The 22,772-nt window shown below is 37.3% G+C and overlaps 1 protein-coding gene and 1 pseudogene across 4 annotated transcripts in view; both read right to left on the bottom strand.

Moving 5' to 3' along the window:
- Positions 1-22,772, bottom strand: part of KIAA1958 (KIAA1958 ortholog) — a 213,834-nt gene that overhangs the window by 175,350 nt on the left and 15,712 nt on the right. The window lies entirely within an intron of this gene.
- LOC101033354 (eukaryotic translation initiation factor 2 subunit 3 pseudogene) lies at positions 108-21,375 on the bottom strand (annotated as a pseudogene).

Genomic DNA, 22,772 nt, shown 5'->3' with positions numbered 1-22,772 from the left:
AGATGGTAATTATTAACACAACAGTAAGGAGGAGATAGAGCGGACAACTATTTGGAAGGTAGTATCAGCAGATTTGGCAACTACTGAGTATTGAATGGCCATGTCTCTTAACTCCTTTTTTTTTTTTTTTTTTGAGACGGGGTCTCACTCTGTCACCAAGGCTGGCGTACAAATGGTACAATCTCCAGTCACTGAAACCTCCGCCTCCCAGGTTCAAGCGATCCTTCTACCTCTGCCTCCCCATTAACTGGGACCCCACAGGCACACAACACCATGCCTGGCTAATTTTTGTATTTTTTGTAGAGATGGGGTTTCACCACGTTGTCCAGGCTGGTCTCAAACTCCTGGGCTCAAGCGATCCACCCACTTCACCCTCAGAGTCCTGGGATTACAGGCATGAACCACCACGCCCAGACTCTTAACTCATTTTTCCATTTTACTGCCTGCCCTATTCAAACAATTCCCCCCAGAACAGAGATAATTATGGTTTTGAAAACAAAGCAATCATCTCACTTTCAGTTTAAAACCTTCCAACGGCTTCCATTACATATTCCAAAGCTACACTCCTTAGTGTGGTCTCCAAAAGACAATATAATCACATTCCTGCTTTCTTCTTCAACTTCATCCTGTGTTACTCCCCTCCAGCCACATTACCTTTCTTTCAGTTTCTTAAAAATATCAAGCTCCTTCCTGTTTTAGAGCCATTCCTTTTGCTTACAAAAATGCTCTTTCTCCTATTTGGTCTATGGATCTCAATTAAAATCCTTTCAAAAGGATCAGCCTAAAGAAAACGTCTCTCTCCTACCACTACCAATTACTCTTCACCACAGCATCCTGTATATTTCTTTGTACTAAGATGGTTTGAACGCACAGTCGATTCTTGTTATCTGTGGTAACTACGTTTTATAAAGTCACTGCAAACACTGAATAATTGTGTGACAGAGTCACTCTATCTCTGAAGAAAAAAAAAATTGCAGGCAAAGAGAACACTCAGTGTAAAAGTACAAATGTGTCTTAATGCCCAAACAATATTATCTACTCGAAAGTTAAGATGATAAGTTGGTATAATAATCATTAGTGCCTGAATAGGTTCATCCATCATAGACACCTCCTAGGCTGTGGAATCAGTAACTTCAACTTGTTCAGTACCTCCCCAGAGCTGTCCAAAGAGGACTTCTTTCTTAAAACCCAATAAAACTTAAACAAATAGAGATACTGCTATGGTTTGAATGTCTGTTCCCTCCAATTTCTTGATGAAATTTAATTGCCATTGCAACAGTATTAACAGCTGGGACCTTTAAGAGCTGATTAGGCCATGTGGATTCCACCTTCATGGATGGGACTGGTGCTGGTATTTAAAAATCACCTTTATCCCTAACTTGCTCTCTCTTATCTTCTGCCGTGTGATAGCATAGCAAGAAGGTCCTTGCCAGATGCTACCATCTCGATATTGACTTCCTAGCCTTCAGAACTGTGAGCCAATAAATTTCTGTTCGTTATAAATTACCCAGTCTTAGATGGGCAAGGTGGTTTACACCTGTAATCCCAGCATTGTGGGAGGTTGAAGTGGGTGGATAACTTGAGACCAGAAATTGGAGACCAGCCTGGCCAACATGGTAAAACCCCATCTCTACTAAAAATACAAAAATTAGCTAGGCATAGTGGTATACGCCTGTAATCCCAGCTACTTGAGAGGCTGAGGCATGAGAATCGCTTGAACCCAAGAGGTGGAGATTGCAGTGAGCCGAGATCGCACCACTGCACTCCAGTCTGGGCAACAGAGCGAGACTATGTACCAAGAAAAAAAAAACATTACCCAGTCTTAAGGTATTCTGTTACAGCAGTAAAAACAGACTAAGACAGACACTAAGACCACTGACAGTCAATGTTTGGAATGAGAGAATTTATTAATAAAGACATATCAGAATAAAAAATATAAAGGCCACATGTGGTGGTTCATGCCTGTAATCCCAACACTTTGTGAGGCTGAGATAGGAGGATCACTTGAGGCCAGGATTTCGAGACCAGCCTGGTCAACAAAGTGAGACCCCATCTCTTAAAAAAAAAAAAAGAAAGAAGAAAGAAAGAACATAAATGGAGCTTTTCAACTTCTTTTACTTCTAAGAACCCTAATAGTCCTATCCCTCCTCTCTGTGCTTACCCAGATTCAGTAAATTGAGGGTCTATTCATATTTTGGTTATGCAATGTAATAAGTATGCAAAACAGTAACAATAATCAAGGACACAATGTGGCTTTTCTCATTGAGAGAAAGTAAAATTATGAAATTCTATGAGGACTAGAAAATTACATAAAAAAGAAATATAAATTTCCCTTCATATAATAGGTACTAGACAAAATTACTTTTATATATGAATAATTGCAGCAATAAACACCGATAAAGCAGGAGTAATGGCATCATTAGGAATAGCAAAATTATTCAGGCAATGAACAGACCACCAGTGGTCCCAGAATCAGTCTACTTTCCCATTACTGGGAACATATAATTATGAATAAATGAAAACTGCAGGATATGCTTATTTTCTCAAGATTTGTATGCTTATAGGCAGGTCAAGTGCTATAGATTCCAGGAGAGAATGTTTCTAGTGTCTATGGTCCTGAGAGGATGGGTAAGGGTGACTACTGAGCAATCACAGCAAAGGAGAAGACGAAGTATGTTAAATGACAACTCATAGCCAGCAGAGTAAAAACATTCTCTCATTAATTCCTACAGAGAACACCTACCTAAACTTTCATTGATGCAACCATCTCTGACACAACAATTATTAAAGAGTCAACATGTACTAAGCCTTAAATACAATGTGTTGTAATCTCCTGTGGAGGGAATTCTGGGGAAATGAAACACATGGCAAGTCTATTCAAGGAGACAGAAGTCCAAAGATTGTAAATCAACTGATTTAGATACAAATGAAAAATCTTATCATAAAGACAATGTTCTATATAGGCCATTCAAAAAAAAAAAACTCATTGAGCCTATTCTGCTGAATAGAAGTATAGAATATCCCCAGATAACAAAGCCGACCAGAACTGTATTATCATTTCTATGAAAAAATGCAAACCTAGTTTACCATAGTGATGAGCCTTGACTCCTCTGGAAGCATTAGAGCACTGCTAACCAGCAACTCTAGTATTCCAGGGCTGTACTAGGGTCATTAAAGATTGTTAATCCTCTTCCACAGTGGCTATTTAAATTTAAAATAATTAAACAATTAAAAGTTCAGTTCCTTACTAAACCACATTCCAACTGCTTAAGAGCCAAATGACTAGTGGCTATTATATTGAACGTTGCAGAAGGAGAACATTCCCGTCATTGCAGAAAGATCTCTGGATAACACCACACTAGTTAGGAAAGAAGACTTCTCACTTTTCTAGAGCATTATTTAAAAAAGCAGCTTTTTGGGATGGCTGATGATGAAGGTAGCACGACAATCTGAATGAACTTAATGCCACAGAACTGTATACTTTAAAATGGTTAGGACATTAAAATTTATGTTATATGTATTTTACTACAGCTTTTTTAAGGCAGCTCTCTTAGTTTCAGTCGATCCATATTTTCTGAGGTATACAATCAACTGAACTGGGTCACTAAACTAGACCCCCATCAAGCGTGGAGCATGACAAAGCCATGAATTTGTAAATGGCTGTTCAGTACGCAAAAGAGAGTCAATTCCTATAGTCCAATTCTACAGCACATGCTTCGGTTTTCTCAGGTTTCACATGTCCTTGGTTGGGCCTTGGATCCATCCATATTTTATTTCAAGAGTGCCATAACTAGAACCTCTCTCAAATCTCACACACAACACAATTCTCTCCTTCAGAACTGTATTCCCTCAGAACTCTTAATGTCTGTGCCACAGGTGGCATTTTGTTAGCTTTTGGGCATGTGGAAATATGGATGGGAAATGTTGGATTAACATTTTTTAAAATAGTTGAAATCAACAGGAAATACGATGAGCTGAGGGGCGCATGCATGCACGCGCGTGCGCGCGCACACACACACCATTCTTTAGAAGTTCGTGAAGAAGGAGTATATCAGTTGGCTAGAAGAGCCACTAAAGCCTTGTGTATGCGTGGAGGTGAAGAAAGTAAGTAGCGGGAGTGCGGGGAACTGAGAACAATGGCCCCAAAGTAAGAATAACTCAGAATCTCTGCAATGCAATCTGCGACTGTGCTTCATCACCTACAAACCTCAGTGTTCCCTCAGTTGTAAAATCTTGAGTCTTGTCTTAAACCATTTCCGGGGGTTGCATATTATGTATACTCTTTATTTGGGGCATATTTGATACGTGTGGTAACTTCAGGTAACATTAACTCCATCTAAACAGTGTCTATTCACCTATGAGGTCAAAGAGTAAAAGCAAGCAATCTGAATCCAATTCAGGACAATCCTCCCCAGGACTTTCAAAAGCATAAAATAAGGTGAGGAAATTCTAGGCCAGAGACCAGATTTGATAAATGGTTTAAATTTCATTTAATCTAGGGCAAATCTAAAACCACGTATCTATTGGTTGGTGCTTCCTTTGTTTATTTATTTATTTATTATTTTTTCAAACACTTTGTCACTCAGGCTAGAGTGCAGTGGCATGATCTCTGCTCACTGCAGCATCAATCTCCCAGGTTCAAGCAATCTTCCCACCTCAGCCTTCCAAGTAGCTGGGACTACAGGTGCTCATCATCTCACCTGGCTAATTTTTAAATTTTTTTATAGAGACAGGGTTTCACCATGTCACCTAGGGTGCCTGGTTGGTACTTTAAAATGAACCCAACCAATTTCCAGGTAATTGAAAAATCTCAGCATCCTAACAACCCCTAACACATTTGAATGTAATGCTATTTCTCAAATAAGAAATCATAAGTGCAAAAAAGAAATCCATTTCTGAGGGGTGGCTGTGAGGATGAGTGCTATGATGATACCTAGCTGTGTTGTGGGTGGAAATGACATTGCCCAGTTGTCATCGCATAGCCATTTATCTTGCTAATTCAAGCCACCCACACATGTTAACTTGAGAGTACTCCCACCATCCATTCTAAAACCAATCTGGGCCATGTGGATTCAAATTTCTACTTCACCTACTGTAACCAAGAGGCAGATGCTGGATGTTAAGGTCCACACAATGAGAATGAACACCTGCTCTGATATCCTGGGCTGTTCCAAGGACCTACTAGAGACTGAGCCAAGCGAGACCTTCTCAGAGCTTTAGAACATTTATCTTGCCCAGCTTTAGTCTCCGGGCTGGGCAAAGGGGCTCAGCTTTATGACTATAACCAAGGATGGAGCCATAAATAAGTAGATATGATAAATGGAAATAAGGTAATTGGTCTCAACTGGGTCAAGGAGGGTCAGGACTCAAGGTCAAAGCAAGCAATGACAATGATTGAATATATCAAGCCGAGCATATCCTTGGAATGTACCCAAGGAGGAGAGAATCATGGCCCCAACAAATACCCAGGCTAGGTGTAGATGCCAGATAGATCTATATAGCACAGTGACTGGACAGATAAAAAATGTGACTCAGGTGAAAGGAAAGTAGTCCCAGAGCTACTTAGAGGTGGGAGAGATATTAAACAGGACAAGGTGAGACTTGGGTGACTACTGCTGAAGTATTAGTGATAAAGCACTGAAAAAGAGTAAGATCCCTTATCTTGAAATATGAAATACTAGAGGACAGCAAAGGTGGTCTACAGTTTCTTAGGAAAAAGTTCTTTAAAACTGGAATTGTATGCCCAGCAGTAATCATTCAAGTGTGTGGAGAAAAACAGTTATTTAAGGACATACAAAGGCATACAGTAATCAGTCTAATGCACTTTAACAATGAGGATAATAGAGAATGTATCCTATTGAGTTTTTAAAAAACTAAATTAGAAGAAAAATTCAAGACAGATAAAAAATCAGAATAACAATTAAACCTGAGTACATAATTATTTCGAATACAGAATATATATTATTTTCCGGTGCCTGCAGAACATTTCTCAAAAGTTATCATTCAATATACCACAAAGAATATCTCTAAATCCCAAAATGCAAAAATCACATAGGCCATATTTATGACTGAAATGCAATAAAAGTAAAAAATATCATGATAATCTAAGAGAAAATCTTTTTAAAATATTCTTCTAAAAAAAAATAAACTATTTAGAGGGCCTGGCATGGTAGCTCACACCTGTAATTCTAGCTCTTTGGGAGAAAAACATGGAAGAATCGCTGGAATCCAGGAGTTTGAGACCAACCTGAGCAACACAGTAAGAACTCGTCTCTACAAAAAATTTTAAAAATTAGCTGGGCATGCTGGCACACACTTGTGGTCCCAACTACTCCTTAGGAGGCTGAAGTGGGAGGATCACTTAAGCCCAAAGAGTTTGCAGTTACAGTGAGCTATGATCACACCACTGCATCCCAGCCTGGGCAACAGAACAAGACCTGTATCTTTAATTAAAAAAAAAAAAAAAAAAAAAAAAAACGTATAGGCTATTTAGAAATACAAGAAACTGAGACATTTAAAACCTAAGGAAAACAGGCAGAGCAAGGAACCCAGGAAGATGGATCACTTTACATGTCTTTATTAGAAATTTTTTTAATTGAAAACTAAATTGTTTAAATATTAAACCCAACTAGTTTAAAATATTATAAAAGAAACAAGGAGAAAGGGCTTATAAGGTAAAGGAGAAATTAAGGAAATAGAAAACAAAACAAAGAAGGAGATGGCATAGATTACATCATGAAAGAAAAAAAAGATTTTAAAAAATCATTTATTTAGCACCTCCTAACTTTCAAGTACTGCATGCCAGGTGCTAGGGATATGTTTCATATGTTGAAAAGGACCAACATATGCTGTCTTGATCCAAACCACAGATGGTCTAAAAAGGATTCCTAGAAGGAAAACTCAGGACATCAGAATTTCTAGCTTCCATTTTTATTCTTTATATTTTGACTTTGTTCTTATTGGGAACTAAAAATTAACATTTATTTGTATTCAGTATTTTCTTGATGGTCTGGATTTCCTATTTTAGAATCACTTACAGTGCATAATTACTGTGAAAAATCCATTTATTTCTCAGTTTCAACACCCTGTTCATTTCTCTGTTCCTTCATTTTCTTTTCAATCAGGGCTTCTGCTGCTTCTGCCATTCTCCTATCTACAGTTTAAGTTTGGAGATATTAATTTATTCAGAATACCACAGCTCTTACTGTAAAAGTTAATCTAGGACCAATATAGCCACTCACTTGGAGGAGTATAGAGTATCACGTAGATGATGGTAAAAGCATCAAGCATATGCTGTTGCTTTATCAGACACAATAAATAATGCAGAACTACTGTAATATATCAATTTCATTCAGCCTCTAGTTATTTGAGACTATACCACATTCATTATCTTATCTACAATTGAAGGTAGTACTTCTACTCACAGCCAATGCTAAAGACTGAATTAGATTTTGTTAGTGGTAATATGCACATTGCACGTTTATCTACCTCTATCTTTTCTATTTTTCATCTTAAGTGTTTTGGAAATGTAAAAGCAAATTAATTTGCCATCTCCTTACTACTAACCAATTTAATCAATCAAGTCCAGTGTAAAGTGACAAAGAAACTGCTTTCTCTTTGCCATTTCCCCATACATACGAAACTTAAGAACTCCTTGATCTTAATTAAGGTGACATATCACCAAGGGGACTGAACTCCCTTTTTTCTATTATACTAGTCCCAGTTATATAATATTGTATAATTAGGAACAAGAGACAAGGTGATGCATTTATATCAGCACTTATTGAAATACTAATTAAATGCTATAATATAACAATTACATGAACATAATCTACTGAGGTCCAATTAATACCATATAGTTGCTGTTTGTTTTATCAGAACCAAGTTGTTACAAAAATGTCTTTGAACTCTAAAAGGTACATCAGCATTTCTCACTGCTATGATTTGCTGCAATCATATGTATCTGCTGGAAATGCCCAAGAACTGAAGGATTTGGGATTTGTTTTCCTAATTAGCATGCCTATTTTGCCTCTCTTACACTACGATTATTAATTCAGTAATCACTGAACACTTATGTACCAAGCACTAAGGAAGGCAAACCTATGTAAATTAATGTTCAGAAGAGACACAAGGATAACTGAAAACAACAAATTCCTAAAAGCCTAAAAGTCATCTATGTCTTCAACGAAGCTTTTGTTACTATAAAATTATATTTAAATACTGGTGCATGTGATGTCCTGGTGAAAACCATCATGTAAAAACCACATCATAAAACTTCCAATAGGATCCTGAAAACAGTTTGGGAAGCTGTGAGCATAAGTTCATACATTATAAAGAAACATCCTATTTGTCTTCAAGCTCATGTAAATATGATAGTAACATACATTAGTAAAAAACACGTTTCATAGAGCAATCCACAGAGAAATCATGAGCTAGTCTGGGCATGGTGGCTCATGTCTGTAATCCTAACACTTTGGGAGGCCAAGGGTGGGAGAACTGCTTGAGCTCAGGAGTTCAAGACCAACCTGGGTAACACAGTGAGACCTTGTCTCTTAAAAAAATAAAAATAAAAAAATTAGCCAGGCATGGTGGTGCATGCCTGTAGTTCCAGCTACTTGGGAGGCTGAGGCAAGAAAACTGCTTGAGCCCAGGAGTTTGAGGCTGTAATGAGCTATGACTGTGTCACTGTACTCCAGCCTGAGCAATAGAGTTGAGACCCTGTCTCTTAAAAAAAAATGAACTAAAAATAGCAAAGAATGAGGTTGGTTCCAAACGCCAGTCAATAATGTTTGGTTTTTTTTTTAGAGCCCCCAATGTTTATTTAGTTTCTACCATCATCTGCTTAGTGAAGTGTTACATGTCCAAAGCATGTTTGTCTATTACATTTGACTACCTTTTGTCATACTGCTCTTTCCTATTTTACTTTTTAAAAATGTCTTGGTTGGAATATAATTGAAATATAATGGATTGCACATATTTTAAATGTACAATTTGATAAGTTTTGACATGTAATAAATAGCCATGAAACCATCACCATGATTAGAAAAAAAATACACATCACTTCAAAATGTTTCCTTCAGAAAGTTTTATTCCTCCCCTCCACCCCCTCCCAATCTCACACCTGCTCCCAAGGCAAACACTCATCTGTTTTCCATCTCTACAAATTAGTTTGCATTTTCTAGAATTTTAAATAAATAGAATCATATGGCATCTGCTTTTTGACCTGGCTGCTTTCACCCAATATAAGTATTTTGAGATTAATCTCTATTGTTGGGTGCATCAATAGTTCATTCTTTTTATTGCTAAGAAATATGCCCTTGTATGTATATGCCAAAATTATTTTATCCATTTACTTGCTAATAGACATTTGGATTGTTTCCAGCTTTACAAATAAGACTGTACATATACATTCATGCACATGTAAGTCTTCAGACATACACATTTCCCTTTCTCTTTTTTAAATTAGCCTCCAACTTAGTCCTTCAAATCTTTTCATTTTTTTTTCAGTATGTCAGTTGCATTTTTCTTTTTTTTTTTTTTATTGCATTTTAGGTTTGGGGGTACATGTGAAGAACATGCAAGATTGTTGCATAGGTACACACATGGCAGTATGATTTGCTGCCTTCCTTCCCTTCACCTATATCTGGCATCTTTTCATTTTTTTAAGAGTCAAGGTCTCTCTCACTGCAGCCGCAGATTCCTAGGCTCAAGTGATCCTCCTGGCTCAGCCTCCAAAATAGCTGGAACAGCATGCATGCGGCACCACTCCCAGCTGCTTTCCTTTCTACTGGCCAAACACTTAGGGTCAGGTAGGAGGTGCATGTTTTTAACTTTTTGAAAAGGCGAAAACTGTTTGCGAAAGTAGCTGTACCATTTTGCAATTTCCACCAGTAGTATATAAGAATTGCAGTTACTTAATATCCTAGACAACACCAGGTCAGACTTTTTAATTCTAGCCTTTCTAATAGAATCAAACTGGAGTGAATTTCTAACGCAGTTCACTCTGGTTTGATTTGCATTTCAATGACGTCGAATATCTTATGTGCTTACTTGTCATCTGTGTATCTTCTTGGATCTGTTCAAATCTTTTGCCCATCTTTTTGGAGTTCATCATGTTTTTAGTTTAGATTAAGAGTTCTGTATGAAGTCTAGATACAAATCTTTTGTTGTATAATTTGCAGAATATTTTCTCCTAATGGTTTGTATTTTTATTTACTTTAATAGTGTCTTCTAAAGAGCAGAAATTCTTATATTTTCTGAAATCCAATTTATCCAATTTTACTGTTAACGGAATTTTGCTGGTGTCAGTCTCTAAGAAATCGTTGCATAATCCAAGGTCACAAAGCTTTTCACCAATGTTTTATTCTAGAAATTTTACAATATTAGGTTTTATATTAATCCTATAATCCATTTTAACTTTTATATATGGTGCATAGTACAGACTGAAATTCCCTTTTTAGAAGAGCAAGAGGTTTAATAGGGAAAAATTTTTCAAAAATAAAATGAAGTTCACTTTTTGCATTGGGATATACAATTCTTCAAGCACCATTTGTTGAAAAGATTACCCTTTTCCCACTGAATTACCTTTTTACCTTTGTCAAATATCAAGTGACCACATATGTCTGTGAGCCTATTTCTGGACTCTCTATGATGTTCTCCTGTTCTATTTATTCTATTAAATTAAGTTTAGCCTAAAGCTGCCTCATTCCACATTTGGAGTTCAGTATAAAGGTTTCTTCCTACATAGTGAACTCTAACCCTAACTGGATGTGTAAACAGACTATAACCTACTCTTGTTCCAATCACTGAGTTTCAGCCAATTAAAAGCAGTCAACTTTTCAAACTATATTCAAATAAGGCAAACATGGAGCTATAACCAAGTGGCTGTTTCTGTGCCTCACACTTCTGTTTTCTGTAAATCACTCTCCTTTTTCTGACCATAAATCTTCCACCACATGGCTGCAGTGGAGACTCAATCTGTTCTGGTTCAGAAGGTCTGCTCAATTCATAAATAATTCTTTAATCAATTAAACTTTTTAAAATTTAATTTGTCTAAGGTTTTTCCTTTAACAATTCTTTTTTTTTTTTTTTTTTTTGAGACAGAGTTTTGCTCTTGTTACCCAGGCTGGAGTGCAATGGCGCGATCTCGGCTCACCGCAACCTCCGCCTCCTGGGTTCAAGCAATTCTCCTGCCTCAGCCTCCTGAGTGGCAGCCTCCTCAGCAGCTGGGATTACAGGCACACACCACCATGCCCAGCTAATTTTTTGTATTTTTAGTAGAGACGGGGTTTCACCATGTTGACCAGGATGGTCTCGATCTCTCGACCTTGTGATCCACCCGCCTCGGCCTCCCAAAGTGCTGGGATTACAGGCTTGAGCCACCGTGCCCGGCTCCTTTAACAATTCTTATACCAGTAACACACTCTCTTGATTACTGTGACTTTATAATAAGTCATGAAGCCAGGAAATGTAAGTTCTAAAATTTAATTCTCTTTTAAATGCGTTTTGCTCTAAGACTTTAGCATTTCTGTAAGAGCTCTTGAATCCGTTTGTCAATTTCTACTAAAAACACTGCTGGAGTATTAACTGAGATTGCACTGAAACTACAGATCAAGTTGAAGAAAATAGTTAGTCTTAACAATACTGCATCTTCTGAACCATAAAAACAGTTTATCTCTTCACTTATTTAAGCCTTTTAAATTTAAATCAGCAATGTTTTACAGTTTTTAGTGTATACATCTTAAACGTATTTTACTAACTTGATCTCTAAATACTTAACGTTTTTGATGCTATTACAAACGGTATTTTTAAATGTCAGTGTTCAATTGCTTGTTGCTAATACACAGAAATACAATTGACTTTTTTTAAAAAAGACGAGGTCTCACTATGTTGCCCAGGAATGTCTCAAACTCCTAGGCTCAAGTGATTCTCCTGCCTGGCCTCCCAAAATGCTAGACAATTAACTTTTATGTATTGAATTTCATCCTGAAACCTTCCCAAATTAATTAATTAGTTCTAGAATTTCTGGTATTTCTTCTGTAGATTCCACAAGATATTCTACATAGAAAATCACGTTGTCAGTGAATACAGACAGTTGTACTTCTTCCTTTCTAACCTGAATTTTTTTCCTTTATCTTCCTTTATTTCACTGTCTAGAACTCCAGCACAAAGCTGAATAAAGTTCTTGATCTTAGGGGAAAGCATTCAGTCTTAAATTATTAAATATGAAGTTTAGCTGTAGGTTTTTCATACATGCCTTTATCAGGTTGAAGAGATCTCTTTTATTCCACAGTTTGCTAAGAGGTTTTTTTTAAATCAAGAATAGACGTTTGATTTTGTCAAATTATTTTTCTTCAACTACAGCAATCAAATGATCAAATGGTTTTCTTTCTTAGCCTGTTAATAAATTGTTTTTCTGGGTTTTGAAGGTTAAATCAAGCTTGCATTCCATAAACCTACTTGGTCATGATGTGTTTTCCTTCTTATGAATTGCTGGATTTCATTTGTTAAAATTTTGTCCGGTATTTTTACAGCTATATTCGTTAAAAATATTGATCTATACTTTTACTCATAATATCCTTGCCTGGTTATGGTGTCTATACTATATAATCAAAAGGAAAGTATTCACTCCTCTTCAATTTCCTAGAAGAGTTTGAATATAATTAATATTATCTCTTCCTTAAATGTCTGATAGAATTCCCTAGTGAAGCCATCTGAGTCTGAAGTTTCCTCGATGGGAAGGTTTTCAACTACAAATTCAATTTCTATAATAGATACAGAACTACTCAGGTTTCTATTTCTTCTTGAGTGAGATTTGGTGGTTTGCGCTGTTCACTGAATTTATCCATTTTACGTAAGTTGTCAAATTTACTGGCATAAGGTTGACCATAACAGTCTCTTACTAGCCTTTTAATATCTGTAGAATTCATATTGATATTACCTCTCATTCCTAATATTAGTAATCTGTATATCTCCTCCTAATTTTCTGATCAGTCTGGCTAGAAATTTCTATTTTTTAAATTTTTTAATTAAGCTTCTCAAAGAACCAGCTTTTGGTTTTATTTATTTCCTACTCACTCCATTTCACTGATTTATGCTCTGATATTTCTTCTACCTTTTTTGGTGTCATTTGCTGTTTTTTTAGTATTCTAATTTCATAAGACAAAACCTGAAGTCATTAAGTTTATTTGCTATAAATTTTCCCCAAAGTACTACTTTAGCTATAGTCCCACAAATTTTGATGCCCTGTCCTTGCTTCTTTATGTAACTTAGATTTTATGATATATCATTTAAAATAATCCTTTGTGCACATTCAATTATCTCAACCCTTTTTTGCTTCAACACAATCTGCTGACTGCTTTCACGTCAAATTTAGACCACTAAGCTCAAGTGAATTCTTAGTGCATTATACTTGTCTCCCTAATCCAGTGATTCTCAAACTTTTTTGTACAACAGAATAGCTTGTTAAAATACAGACTATCTTCCCTCACCCCCAGAGTTTCTGATTCAGTATATATCTGGGATAGATCCCAAGAATGTGCATTTCTAACACATTCTCAGATGATATTGGTGCTACTGGTCGAAGGATCACACTTTGCTCAAATCCGTATTTACTCTCCCACTTTCCTAACTGAACATCTATTCAAATCTCCAGTTCCATTTGCCTCATCCTCCCTCTCACTGAGAAAACAGAAGCAAGTAGCAGATAATTTCCACATGCAATGCCACATCTACCTGCCTACCTCTCTTGACACCACCCCCAGCTTAATCACTCTGTTCTATCTGTAAAATCTTCCTTGCTTTTTTGCAGATGCACCAACGTAGTCCCCACTCCAGGGATTTGCTGGCTGCCTGGAATGCTCTTCTCCCCAGATAGTTACGTGATTTGCTCCTTCCCAACCTTCAGATCTGCCTAAGTGTCTCCTTATTAGAAAGGCCGTCTGAGACTACTGCACAAAAACTGGCAAACCTCCCCTACACATGCCTGGCACTCCCTATGCCACCTACACTGAATTACTTTTCTCCATGGCATTTATTAACACCTGACAGTTTACTTTGTTGTTTATTTGTCCATTATCTATGTTTAGCTACATGGGGAATTTGAGTAGAAGAGAGGTATGAGCAGCCAAATTCTCTGGAATTAAACTAACTTCACGATAAGAGAAGAGACAGTATATGTAACCCATTTATCTGAGAAACCTGTGAAAGAAAAGAGAGAAACAGGGACAAGGAGTGGCACGCTCAAGCAGAGATTTCTTAAGATACAAAGGCAGATCTAAAAGCACAAACACCAAGATCAGTGTAAAGAGAAATTTTAAACATGCTGAAGATTGAAAGGATGTGTGGGAAACAAGACTGCTTAAATATCTGGAAGAACTGGGCTCACAGAGATTTTTGCTTTCACTTTTAAAGTAGGTATCTACTGAGAGTTTACCATATGCAGGGCGCAGGGGGGAAACAGTTCATGCTCACTGGTGATGTCTGATTCAGTAAATCTTCACAACAACCCTATGAAGTGGGAATTACCATCTAGGCCTTTTTGCATACAATCAGAGACATCCCACTGACAGACCTGCCTACTATGAATATACCACACCAGCTTCTCCTCCCAAACAGTCTCATCCTTCCTTTCTCTTTTACCTTACTTATAACTGATCTTACGAGGTCTCCAACTCCCAGGTCTTGTGCAGTCAAAAGATCTTAGAAGCAAATTTGTATTGAAGGGGCTGAACCACTTCCTTAAGTACTCAAGTGGTTATTAAGCTGCCTATACAGGTAGTGAACTGCTTATGCTCAGAGAATCCAGACGCCACCCTTACTCACAGAAACCACCTCTGTTGACTGACTCCCCAGTGTCTTCATGTTAATTCACCCTCTGTTGAGCTCTTGGAGCTATTCCACATAACTTTTCATCAAAGCAGCTTCTCTGTATCTCTTCTTCCCATTCTTCTTAGTTGCCCAATTTCACCCTCATCTCCTCTACTTTCGGCAAAAAGCCTTCATTTACCAGAAACAAGGGGGTACTCAACAGAAAATGTTTCAACCTCTCTTTCCTCCACTTCAAACTTTCACCTTATTCTCAGGAATGTTCTTTTTCTTTACTACGGTATCACTATTCCTGGAAATGGTGATAAAGGTATGGCTTCCTTTTCGACATCTGTAATTCCTTTTTGCCTTACCTTACTTACTATAGACTTGCACCTTCCAAACAATGGTGATAATTAACACCCTTATCTTGCGCCTGACTTAACCTGCAGGCCTTCAGTGTTGCCTCATTTGGATACCTTCAGTGTTTCCCCATTAAGAATGGGCCTGGCAGGAGGCTGAGGAGGGCAGATCACCCGAGGTCAGGAGGTCAAGACCAGCCTGGCCAACATGGTGAAACCCCACCTCTACTAAAAATACAAAAATCAGTTGGGTGTGGTGACATGTGCCTGTAATCCCAGCTATTGAGGAGGCTGAGGCAGGAGAATTGCTTGAACCTGGGAGGCGGAGGTTGCAGTGAGCCGAGATCACATCACTGTGCTGCAGCTTGGGTGACAGGCCAAGACTCGGCCTCAAAAAAAAAAAAAAAAAAAAAAAAAAAGGGCCTGGCTATTGGCTTCTTAAAACTATGCTTATTTTAAATATCTCAATGATAGAACTTCTCTGTGATAACCTTTCTCCATACACTATTCTGCTAACACTGACAGAAAAAACATTAAATGCATCTACACTGCTCTTTTAAAATTTTTTTTACCATATGTTATCTTTTGAGGCATTTTAATCACAAGTCAGCTATTTGTTGAAATGTTTATTTTGTATCTTCTTTATCAAATAATTTTCTTTCTGAAATGATTATAAATGCAGGTTATGTTTGCTTATTTTGCAAAAGTACTATATAGGTGAATGGCCTATAAAAGTGAAAAAAATTTTAAATTGAACCGTATAGTTTAACTAGTGGCCAGCAGGGCCAAATAATCTTATAAAAATCTTATTAGAAAAAAAATTAGACAATCAGCTTTACGGTATAAACCAGGCAACAGAAAACTGATTTCAAAAATAATCCTCAGATATTTAATAATATGTATTTCTACAACATGAATTTCAGCTGTTGTTTTACCTTCCGGCTAGGCTGAACCTGATTTTAACCACCCTTCTAGCATTGTACATATGCAGGGAGCAAATGCAATCTATTGAAGCGAAGCAGTATGTGTAAAAGGGCTCAATTAAATGGTGGAATGTTTCTTGTAAATTAAAGCCCTATTGAATAATCATCTTCCATGCAAATTATCTTTCTTAGGGTGTTCCAACAATGTGCCATCATCCTATGTAGCTGCTTTAATACATGCTTATTTGTAATGCTTGACATAATGAATTCTCCGTCTCTATTCCCTTAGAAATGAGAATGAGAATTTGAGCTTTTTAATTTTTCCTTGCTAGACTGCCTTTGTGAATACACCAGTAAGACACTATTTTTTCACAACCTACAGTGCAGAAGAATGATTTAACTAGATGCATACTAGTAGTATATTTATCTGAAAAAGCAAGTTAAATGGATTTCTGATGGAAAAATTGCATGTTAATCTCTCCTTCCTCAAAAAAGTAAATTTTCTCTGGAAGATCAGAAGCTCACTCTCCTAATCCTTCTCAAGCCTTTAAGGCTTCTATTCTTAAAAGAAAGTCATATGCTAAAATGTTAATACACAAAATAGAGATTGTTTGCATAATGTATCAAGAGAGTCCACATATTTCCTAAAATGTATACAAAAGTATATGTCATATGTATAGATATATATTTTGAAAGAAAGGAGTTCAAAGATTTTATCCAACTCTCAAAGGAGTCAAAAACCCAGAAAAATACTTAATTACCAAGTAAAGCTAAAAGATACTGAATCTTGCTTATAATCACAGCACTTCAGGAGGCTGAGGCAGGAGGACTGCTTGAGCTCAGGAGGTCAAGATCAGCCTAGGGAATATAGTGAGACTTAATCTCTTAAAAACAAACAAAAAAATAGATACAGCATCTTAGGGTTATACTTTCATCTCAGAGGTACAGATGTTTGATTGGTATCACACGAAACAAAAATTTCCATTCAAAAGAACCAAACTGGCCAAGCACAGTGGCTCATGCCTGTAATCCCTAGCACTCTGGGAGTCCAAGTCAGAAGGATCACTTGAGGCCAGGAATTTAAAACCAACACTGTGAGACCCAATCTCTACCAAAAAAAGTTTAAAAATTAACCAGGCATAGTGGCACATGCCTATAATGCTAGTTACTCAGGAGACTAAGGGAAAAGAATAATTTGAGCACAGGAGTTCTAGGTTACAGTAAGCAGTGATCATACCACTGCAATCCACTCTGCAAAGAGCGTTAAGACCTTGTCTCTTATAATGGGAAAAAAAAGAAAGAAAGAAAGAAAGAAAAACCTAAAATATTCAGTCAATTCCACACATCTTTTCTAAACATTCTTTTTTTTTTTTTTTTGGAAATGGAGTCTCACTCTGTCAGCAGGCTGAAGAGCAGTGGTGCAATCTTGGTTCACCACAACCTCTGCCTCCCAGGTTCAAGCAATTCTCCTGCCTGAGCCTCCTGAGTAGCTGGAACTATAGACACACACCACCATGCCCAGCTAATTTTTGTACTTTTAGTAGAGACTAAAAGGGTTTCACCGTGTTGGCCAGGATGGTCTCGATCTCTTGACCTCGTGATCCACCTGCCTCAGCCTCCCAAAGTGTTGGGATTATAGGCATGAGCCACTGTGCTCGACCTCTTTTCTAAACATTTTTATGTACATATGATATATCAACCTCCCTGAAAAGAGTGATTGGCAAAGGATGCAGGGCTATTTGAGAGTCATATGCCACTCCTTGGACCAGAGCCTAGCGCATCAGCAGAGAGCTGGGAAAGAAAGGCAAATTCAGTGTCCCAATTTCATGCTTCATCAGGGTCTCTGTAAATGTACAACCTCCTTCCCTCTATCCACAAATACTTCTAAAAGTCCTTAGATTAACTATAAACTAAATCATAAATATTGAATTGTGCTTAAAAAATTTTTCTCAGAGGTCTAATGTAATGGCCTAGGAATATTCCAAGTGACCTTCAAGTTCAATTATATACCACAATTGCTACAATAGCAATGACCGCTAAGTATGTAAGTACCTGAGTCCTGTTATGAACTCACTACCAAAACCACCACACTTCTAGTTAAGCATAATCTCAGGTTCTATTCAGATTAATGTGCCCAAAGAAACCCGAAATTACAACCCATGATCCTGCAAAAAAGGCAGAAAGTTCCTAATAAAGCTAGTGTGGCAGAAACACAGCAGACCCTATCTGCATTTATCTGGCTGTGTTCACAAAAAAAAAAAAAAAAAAGCAGCAAATACCCAAGTAGTCACAAACATGTATAAACACGTAACACATCAGGAACACACTACACATTTAAAATTACCCTTAATTACCATGAAGAAAAACAATCTAACATTTGTTTTCACAAGTTGTCACAGTACTCAATAGGTTAAATTTCACTTTTCTCCATACTCCAGATTTTACCAAAAGCTTTGCCCTATAGTTCAAAAATTAGAGAAACACAAAAATTTGTTCATTCTTAATTATATTCATTATATGAGTTCATGGGTCTTCTGCCTCTTTGATATTAAGGGACACTCATGCTAGAATTTGGTGACACATTTCAAAAGAAAGAGGTACATACTCACTCATCATTCTATTTGGTCCCCCTTCATTGCTGTTTGTCAGTTCGAATTGAACTTTTTATTGCCCTGACCTATATACTCACAAAGCAAAGTTCTTGCCTGCTCCAGTAAACATGCAATCTTTCCTACAGCTGCCTAGATCCCATGTGCTTTGCCTTTCATCATGCATCCTGTCTCACCTTTCATCACCTAACCACTCACACAGTTTTCACGGTCTTTCTCTGAATGAAATAAAAGTAAACATCCCTTTCAACAAAAGTTGATAACCATCTGTGAAGTGCTACAACATACAATTTGAAAACACTATGCTAATTAAAATTATTTTTAAAATGTTTCTTTTTCTAATGTTTGATGTAGAATTGTTTTATTTGTGTTCCTCATGCTACAACACAACCTTCAAAGTCAGCCAACTATATAACATTAATATTCGTCCTCAAAACATCAACTTAGACAACCCATAGCCAGAGGTTCTCAACTTCTACAATGCAACTTCAACATTCGAAAGAGCACAATATGCTTCAAATCCCATCTCAATGCAAATTTAAGAAAAGCAAAGCAAACTGTATTATCAGACTATCAAAATGCAGTGAGATTCTGTAATTTAATATACCTACTTCTCAACTCTCTAAATTTCTCAACACTGAGGAGAGTTGTTAAAGATACCAATGCCTGAATTCTACTCCAAGCCAATTAAATTACAACAATTAAACCAGAATCTCTGTGGGGCATCTTGACTCAGTTACTGCTTTCTAACATCTTTTACTTCTTGGCCTTTTGGAATGTCCAAAAATTAGTAATATTACAACGTGTGTTATGATCATAATGTAACAGTTAAAATAAAAACATAAAATGAAGGCCTAGAAAGATCTTTGTTACTTATCTAGAATTATTTGGTATAACAGTATTTTCCAGTGAAGGAAGACTATTGGATTTCAGGCATAAGACAATGCAGAAAAAATTTCAAGCCATCACAAGGAAAGAAAGGTAACTTCTGACTCTGGTTTCCTGTGTTTCAGGCCAGGAAGAGCAAGAGAAAAAAAAGATTTGTCCATAGGACCAATTTCTAAAATCTCTAAAGAACAATTTGATTTGAACCCATTAATTTCCTTTTCACGCAAAATTTCAAAGATAAAGCAATATAAAATATGGGGCCAAAGAAAAGGGAGGTCTTCAAGGAGAATCTGTCTGTAAGTTTTCATTGGTACAACAGTCCATCAGCTTGGAGCTATTTAAAAAGGAATCACGAAAATGAAACTTTATTTCAGACAGGTTCAGTGGCGTGTGTGTGTGTGTGTGTGTGTGTGTGTGCGCGCGCGCGCACGCGCGCACTAAAGCAAAGGCTGGTTGTAGCAAAAATTCATTTCAAACTGTATGATGTGGGTGGGGCAAGGTGGCTTATGCCTGTAATCACAGCACTTTGGGAGGCCAAGTTGGGATGATCATCCTGAGGTCAGGAGACACCAGCCTGGCCAACATGTCAAAACCCTGTCTCTCTTAAAAATACAAAAATTAGCCAGGTGTGGTGGCACACACCTGTAATCTCAGCTACTTCAAAGGCTGAAGCAGGAGAACTGCTTGAACCCGGAAGGCAGAGGTTGCAGATCAGACCACTGCCCTCCATCCTGGGTGACAAAGCCAGACTCAAAAACAAAACAAAACAAGACATGCAGAACAAAACTGCATGATATATAATTGTGACATTATATGGGAATGCTTCTGTCAAAATATAGATTCAATCTAACATTATGCCAACTTTTATATTAATTTCAGTCCCTAAGTTAAGTTTTCGTAACCAAAAACATGAGAATAATCTTATAGCTATCTACTAAGGTAACAAACTGTAAATAAACTCCCCAATATTGCTTTGAACATAAACTCCTTGGTTGTTAAAAGAAATTCCAACTTCCAACTCCATCCAAATGTATTATTTAACTGGTGTTCGTCAGTCATCATCTACTGTTGGTTTGATTGCCACTCCTCTTATCTGACCCCAACCAATTAAACGCCAGTGTTTTTCAACTCTTCGGCTAAGGGCAATTTTTTCTCCTACCTCTGTGCACGCTGTATTGGTCAAAATAATTTTAAATCGGCCTTGACAGCACTAACTCTCCCTCCTGTTGACAGGGACCCTATGTTCACCATGAATACTTCATTCTTAGACAGCTTTTGCACCTTTGCTGCTTTCTTGTCTCCTTCAGTTCGTACACTTAGAAGCCGTCTAAGCAGGAAATAGGAAATTTCCAATTCTGTGAATATCTCAGGTAAGGCTCCGACTGCACCAAATACCTGCCCCACCATTCTGTCAGCCCAGCACAAAGTGGGGTCAATTTTTGTTTCAACTCCAATAAGACAACCTGGAGCAGCATAATGCAGATCATTATGCTCCGCAAAAAGTGATACAATTTTGGAAAAGATTGGTTTACACATGAGTTTTCCTTCACCATCCTTGGAAACAATACCAAGTCTTAGGTCTATCTCCTGGCCCACCTTTAATACTCCTTTTAGGACACTACCACCAGCTACACCCCCGTTAATGTCATCAACTTCACAGCCAGGTTTGCTGACATCAAAAGATCTAATAACAATAATGCAGGGCTCTGAGGTAAAGTCTCTTGGGGGTACTGGAATTTTCTTTACTATGTACTCACAAACAACTTCAATATTGTTTTTTTTTTTTGAGACAGGGTCTCACTCTGTTGCCCAGGCTGGAGTGCAACGGTATGAACAGAGCTCACTGCAGCCTCAGCTTCCCTAGTAGCTGGGGCTACAAGTATACACTACCACACTTGGCTAATCTTTTAAATTTTTTTGTAGAGAAGAGGTCTTGTTTCCCAGCTGGTCTCAAACTCCTGGGTTTAAGTGATCCTCCCGCCTCGGCCTTCCAAAGTGCTGGGATCAAAAGAGTGAGCTACCGTGACCAGCCGGCCCTTGAAATTCTTGTTCCTAGAACCTATCAAGGCACATTTGCAACTGACCCTTTGCACGTGCCATTCCCTTTGCCTCAAATGTTCTTCCTCCAGATACCTGCACAGCAATCCCTCTCTCTTAAAAGAGATTTTAAGTCATTTTCTCTGAGAGATACTCCTTGGCAATCCTAATCTAAAATGTCAAGACCTTGCCCTGAAATATTTCAAATCCCCCTTCCCTGCTTTTTTTCTTCCTTCTAAGCACTTATCCCTTACATGTTATTTTACTTATTTATTTTGTTTCTTCTCTACTTCCCCTATTAAAATGTAAACTCTGTAAGGGCAAGTATTTTGTTTTTACTGATTTCCTAGCATCTAGAAAAGTACCTAACACATGGTAAATGCCTATTAAACATTTGTTGGTTAAACGGTCGCTATAATCATCATTGCAAATAGCTAGATCCAGTTTTAACAAGGATTTGCCAATAATTCCCCTATTGATGGACATATCAGTTATTGTCAATCTTTTACTATTCTGAATAATGCTCTAATGCAGGACTCGCCAAAGATTTTTCTAGAGTGAGTCAGATAGTAAATATTTTCTGCTTTGCAGGATCTCTATCGTAACTACTCGATTCTGCCGCTGCAGCACAAAAGCAGCCACAGACAACAAGTAATGGTGTGGGGTTGCAACAGACCCAATTTAGACTGCTTCATTGAATGTTTTTGTGCATGTACCTCTATCTTTTCAATTAGTAGAATTACTAGATAAATGGGTTATGAATATATTTATGGCTCTTAATATATTGACAAATTGCTTTTCAAAATGATAATCATGGAAATTGAGGCAACTGGAACATTTACACATGGCTCCTGTGAGTATAAACTGATAAAGTTACTTTGGAAAACACATTAAAGCTCAGCATATATACCCTATGACTCAGCAATCTGTCAGGATATTTTGTTTCAGAAGGATTGTGTTAGATACTGGGAGAAATACAAGGAGTAAATAATGTCTTGTTTATTATCTGAGTACTAGTCACATGTACTCAATTTGTAATAGTTAATCAACTACACACATTGATAGTTCATGTTTTGTAAGTCTACTGTACTTCAAAGTTTTGTAAGAAAACAAGGATACCACATTCCCATCAGCAATACATATGAGAA

This window comes from Saimiri boliviensis, chromosome 2, assembly GCF_048565385.1.
Source record: "Saimiri boliviensis isolate mSaiBol1 chromosome 2, mSaiBol1.pri, whole genome shotgun sequence".
Classification (NCBI taxonomy): domain Eukaryota; kingdom Metazoa; phylum Chordata; class Mammalia; order Primates; family Cebidae; genus Saimiri; species Saimiri boliviensis.
The sequence above is the reverse complement of the archived record's forward strand: the minus strand, read 5'-3'. Positions and strand labels throughout refer to the sequence as shown.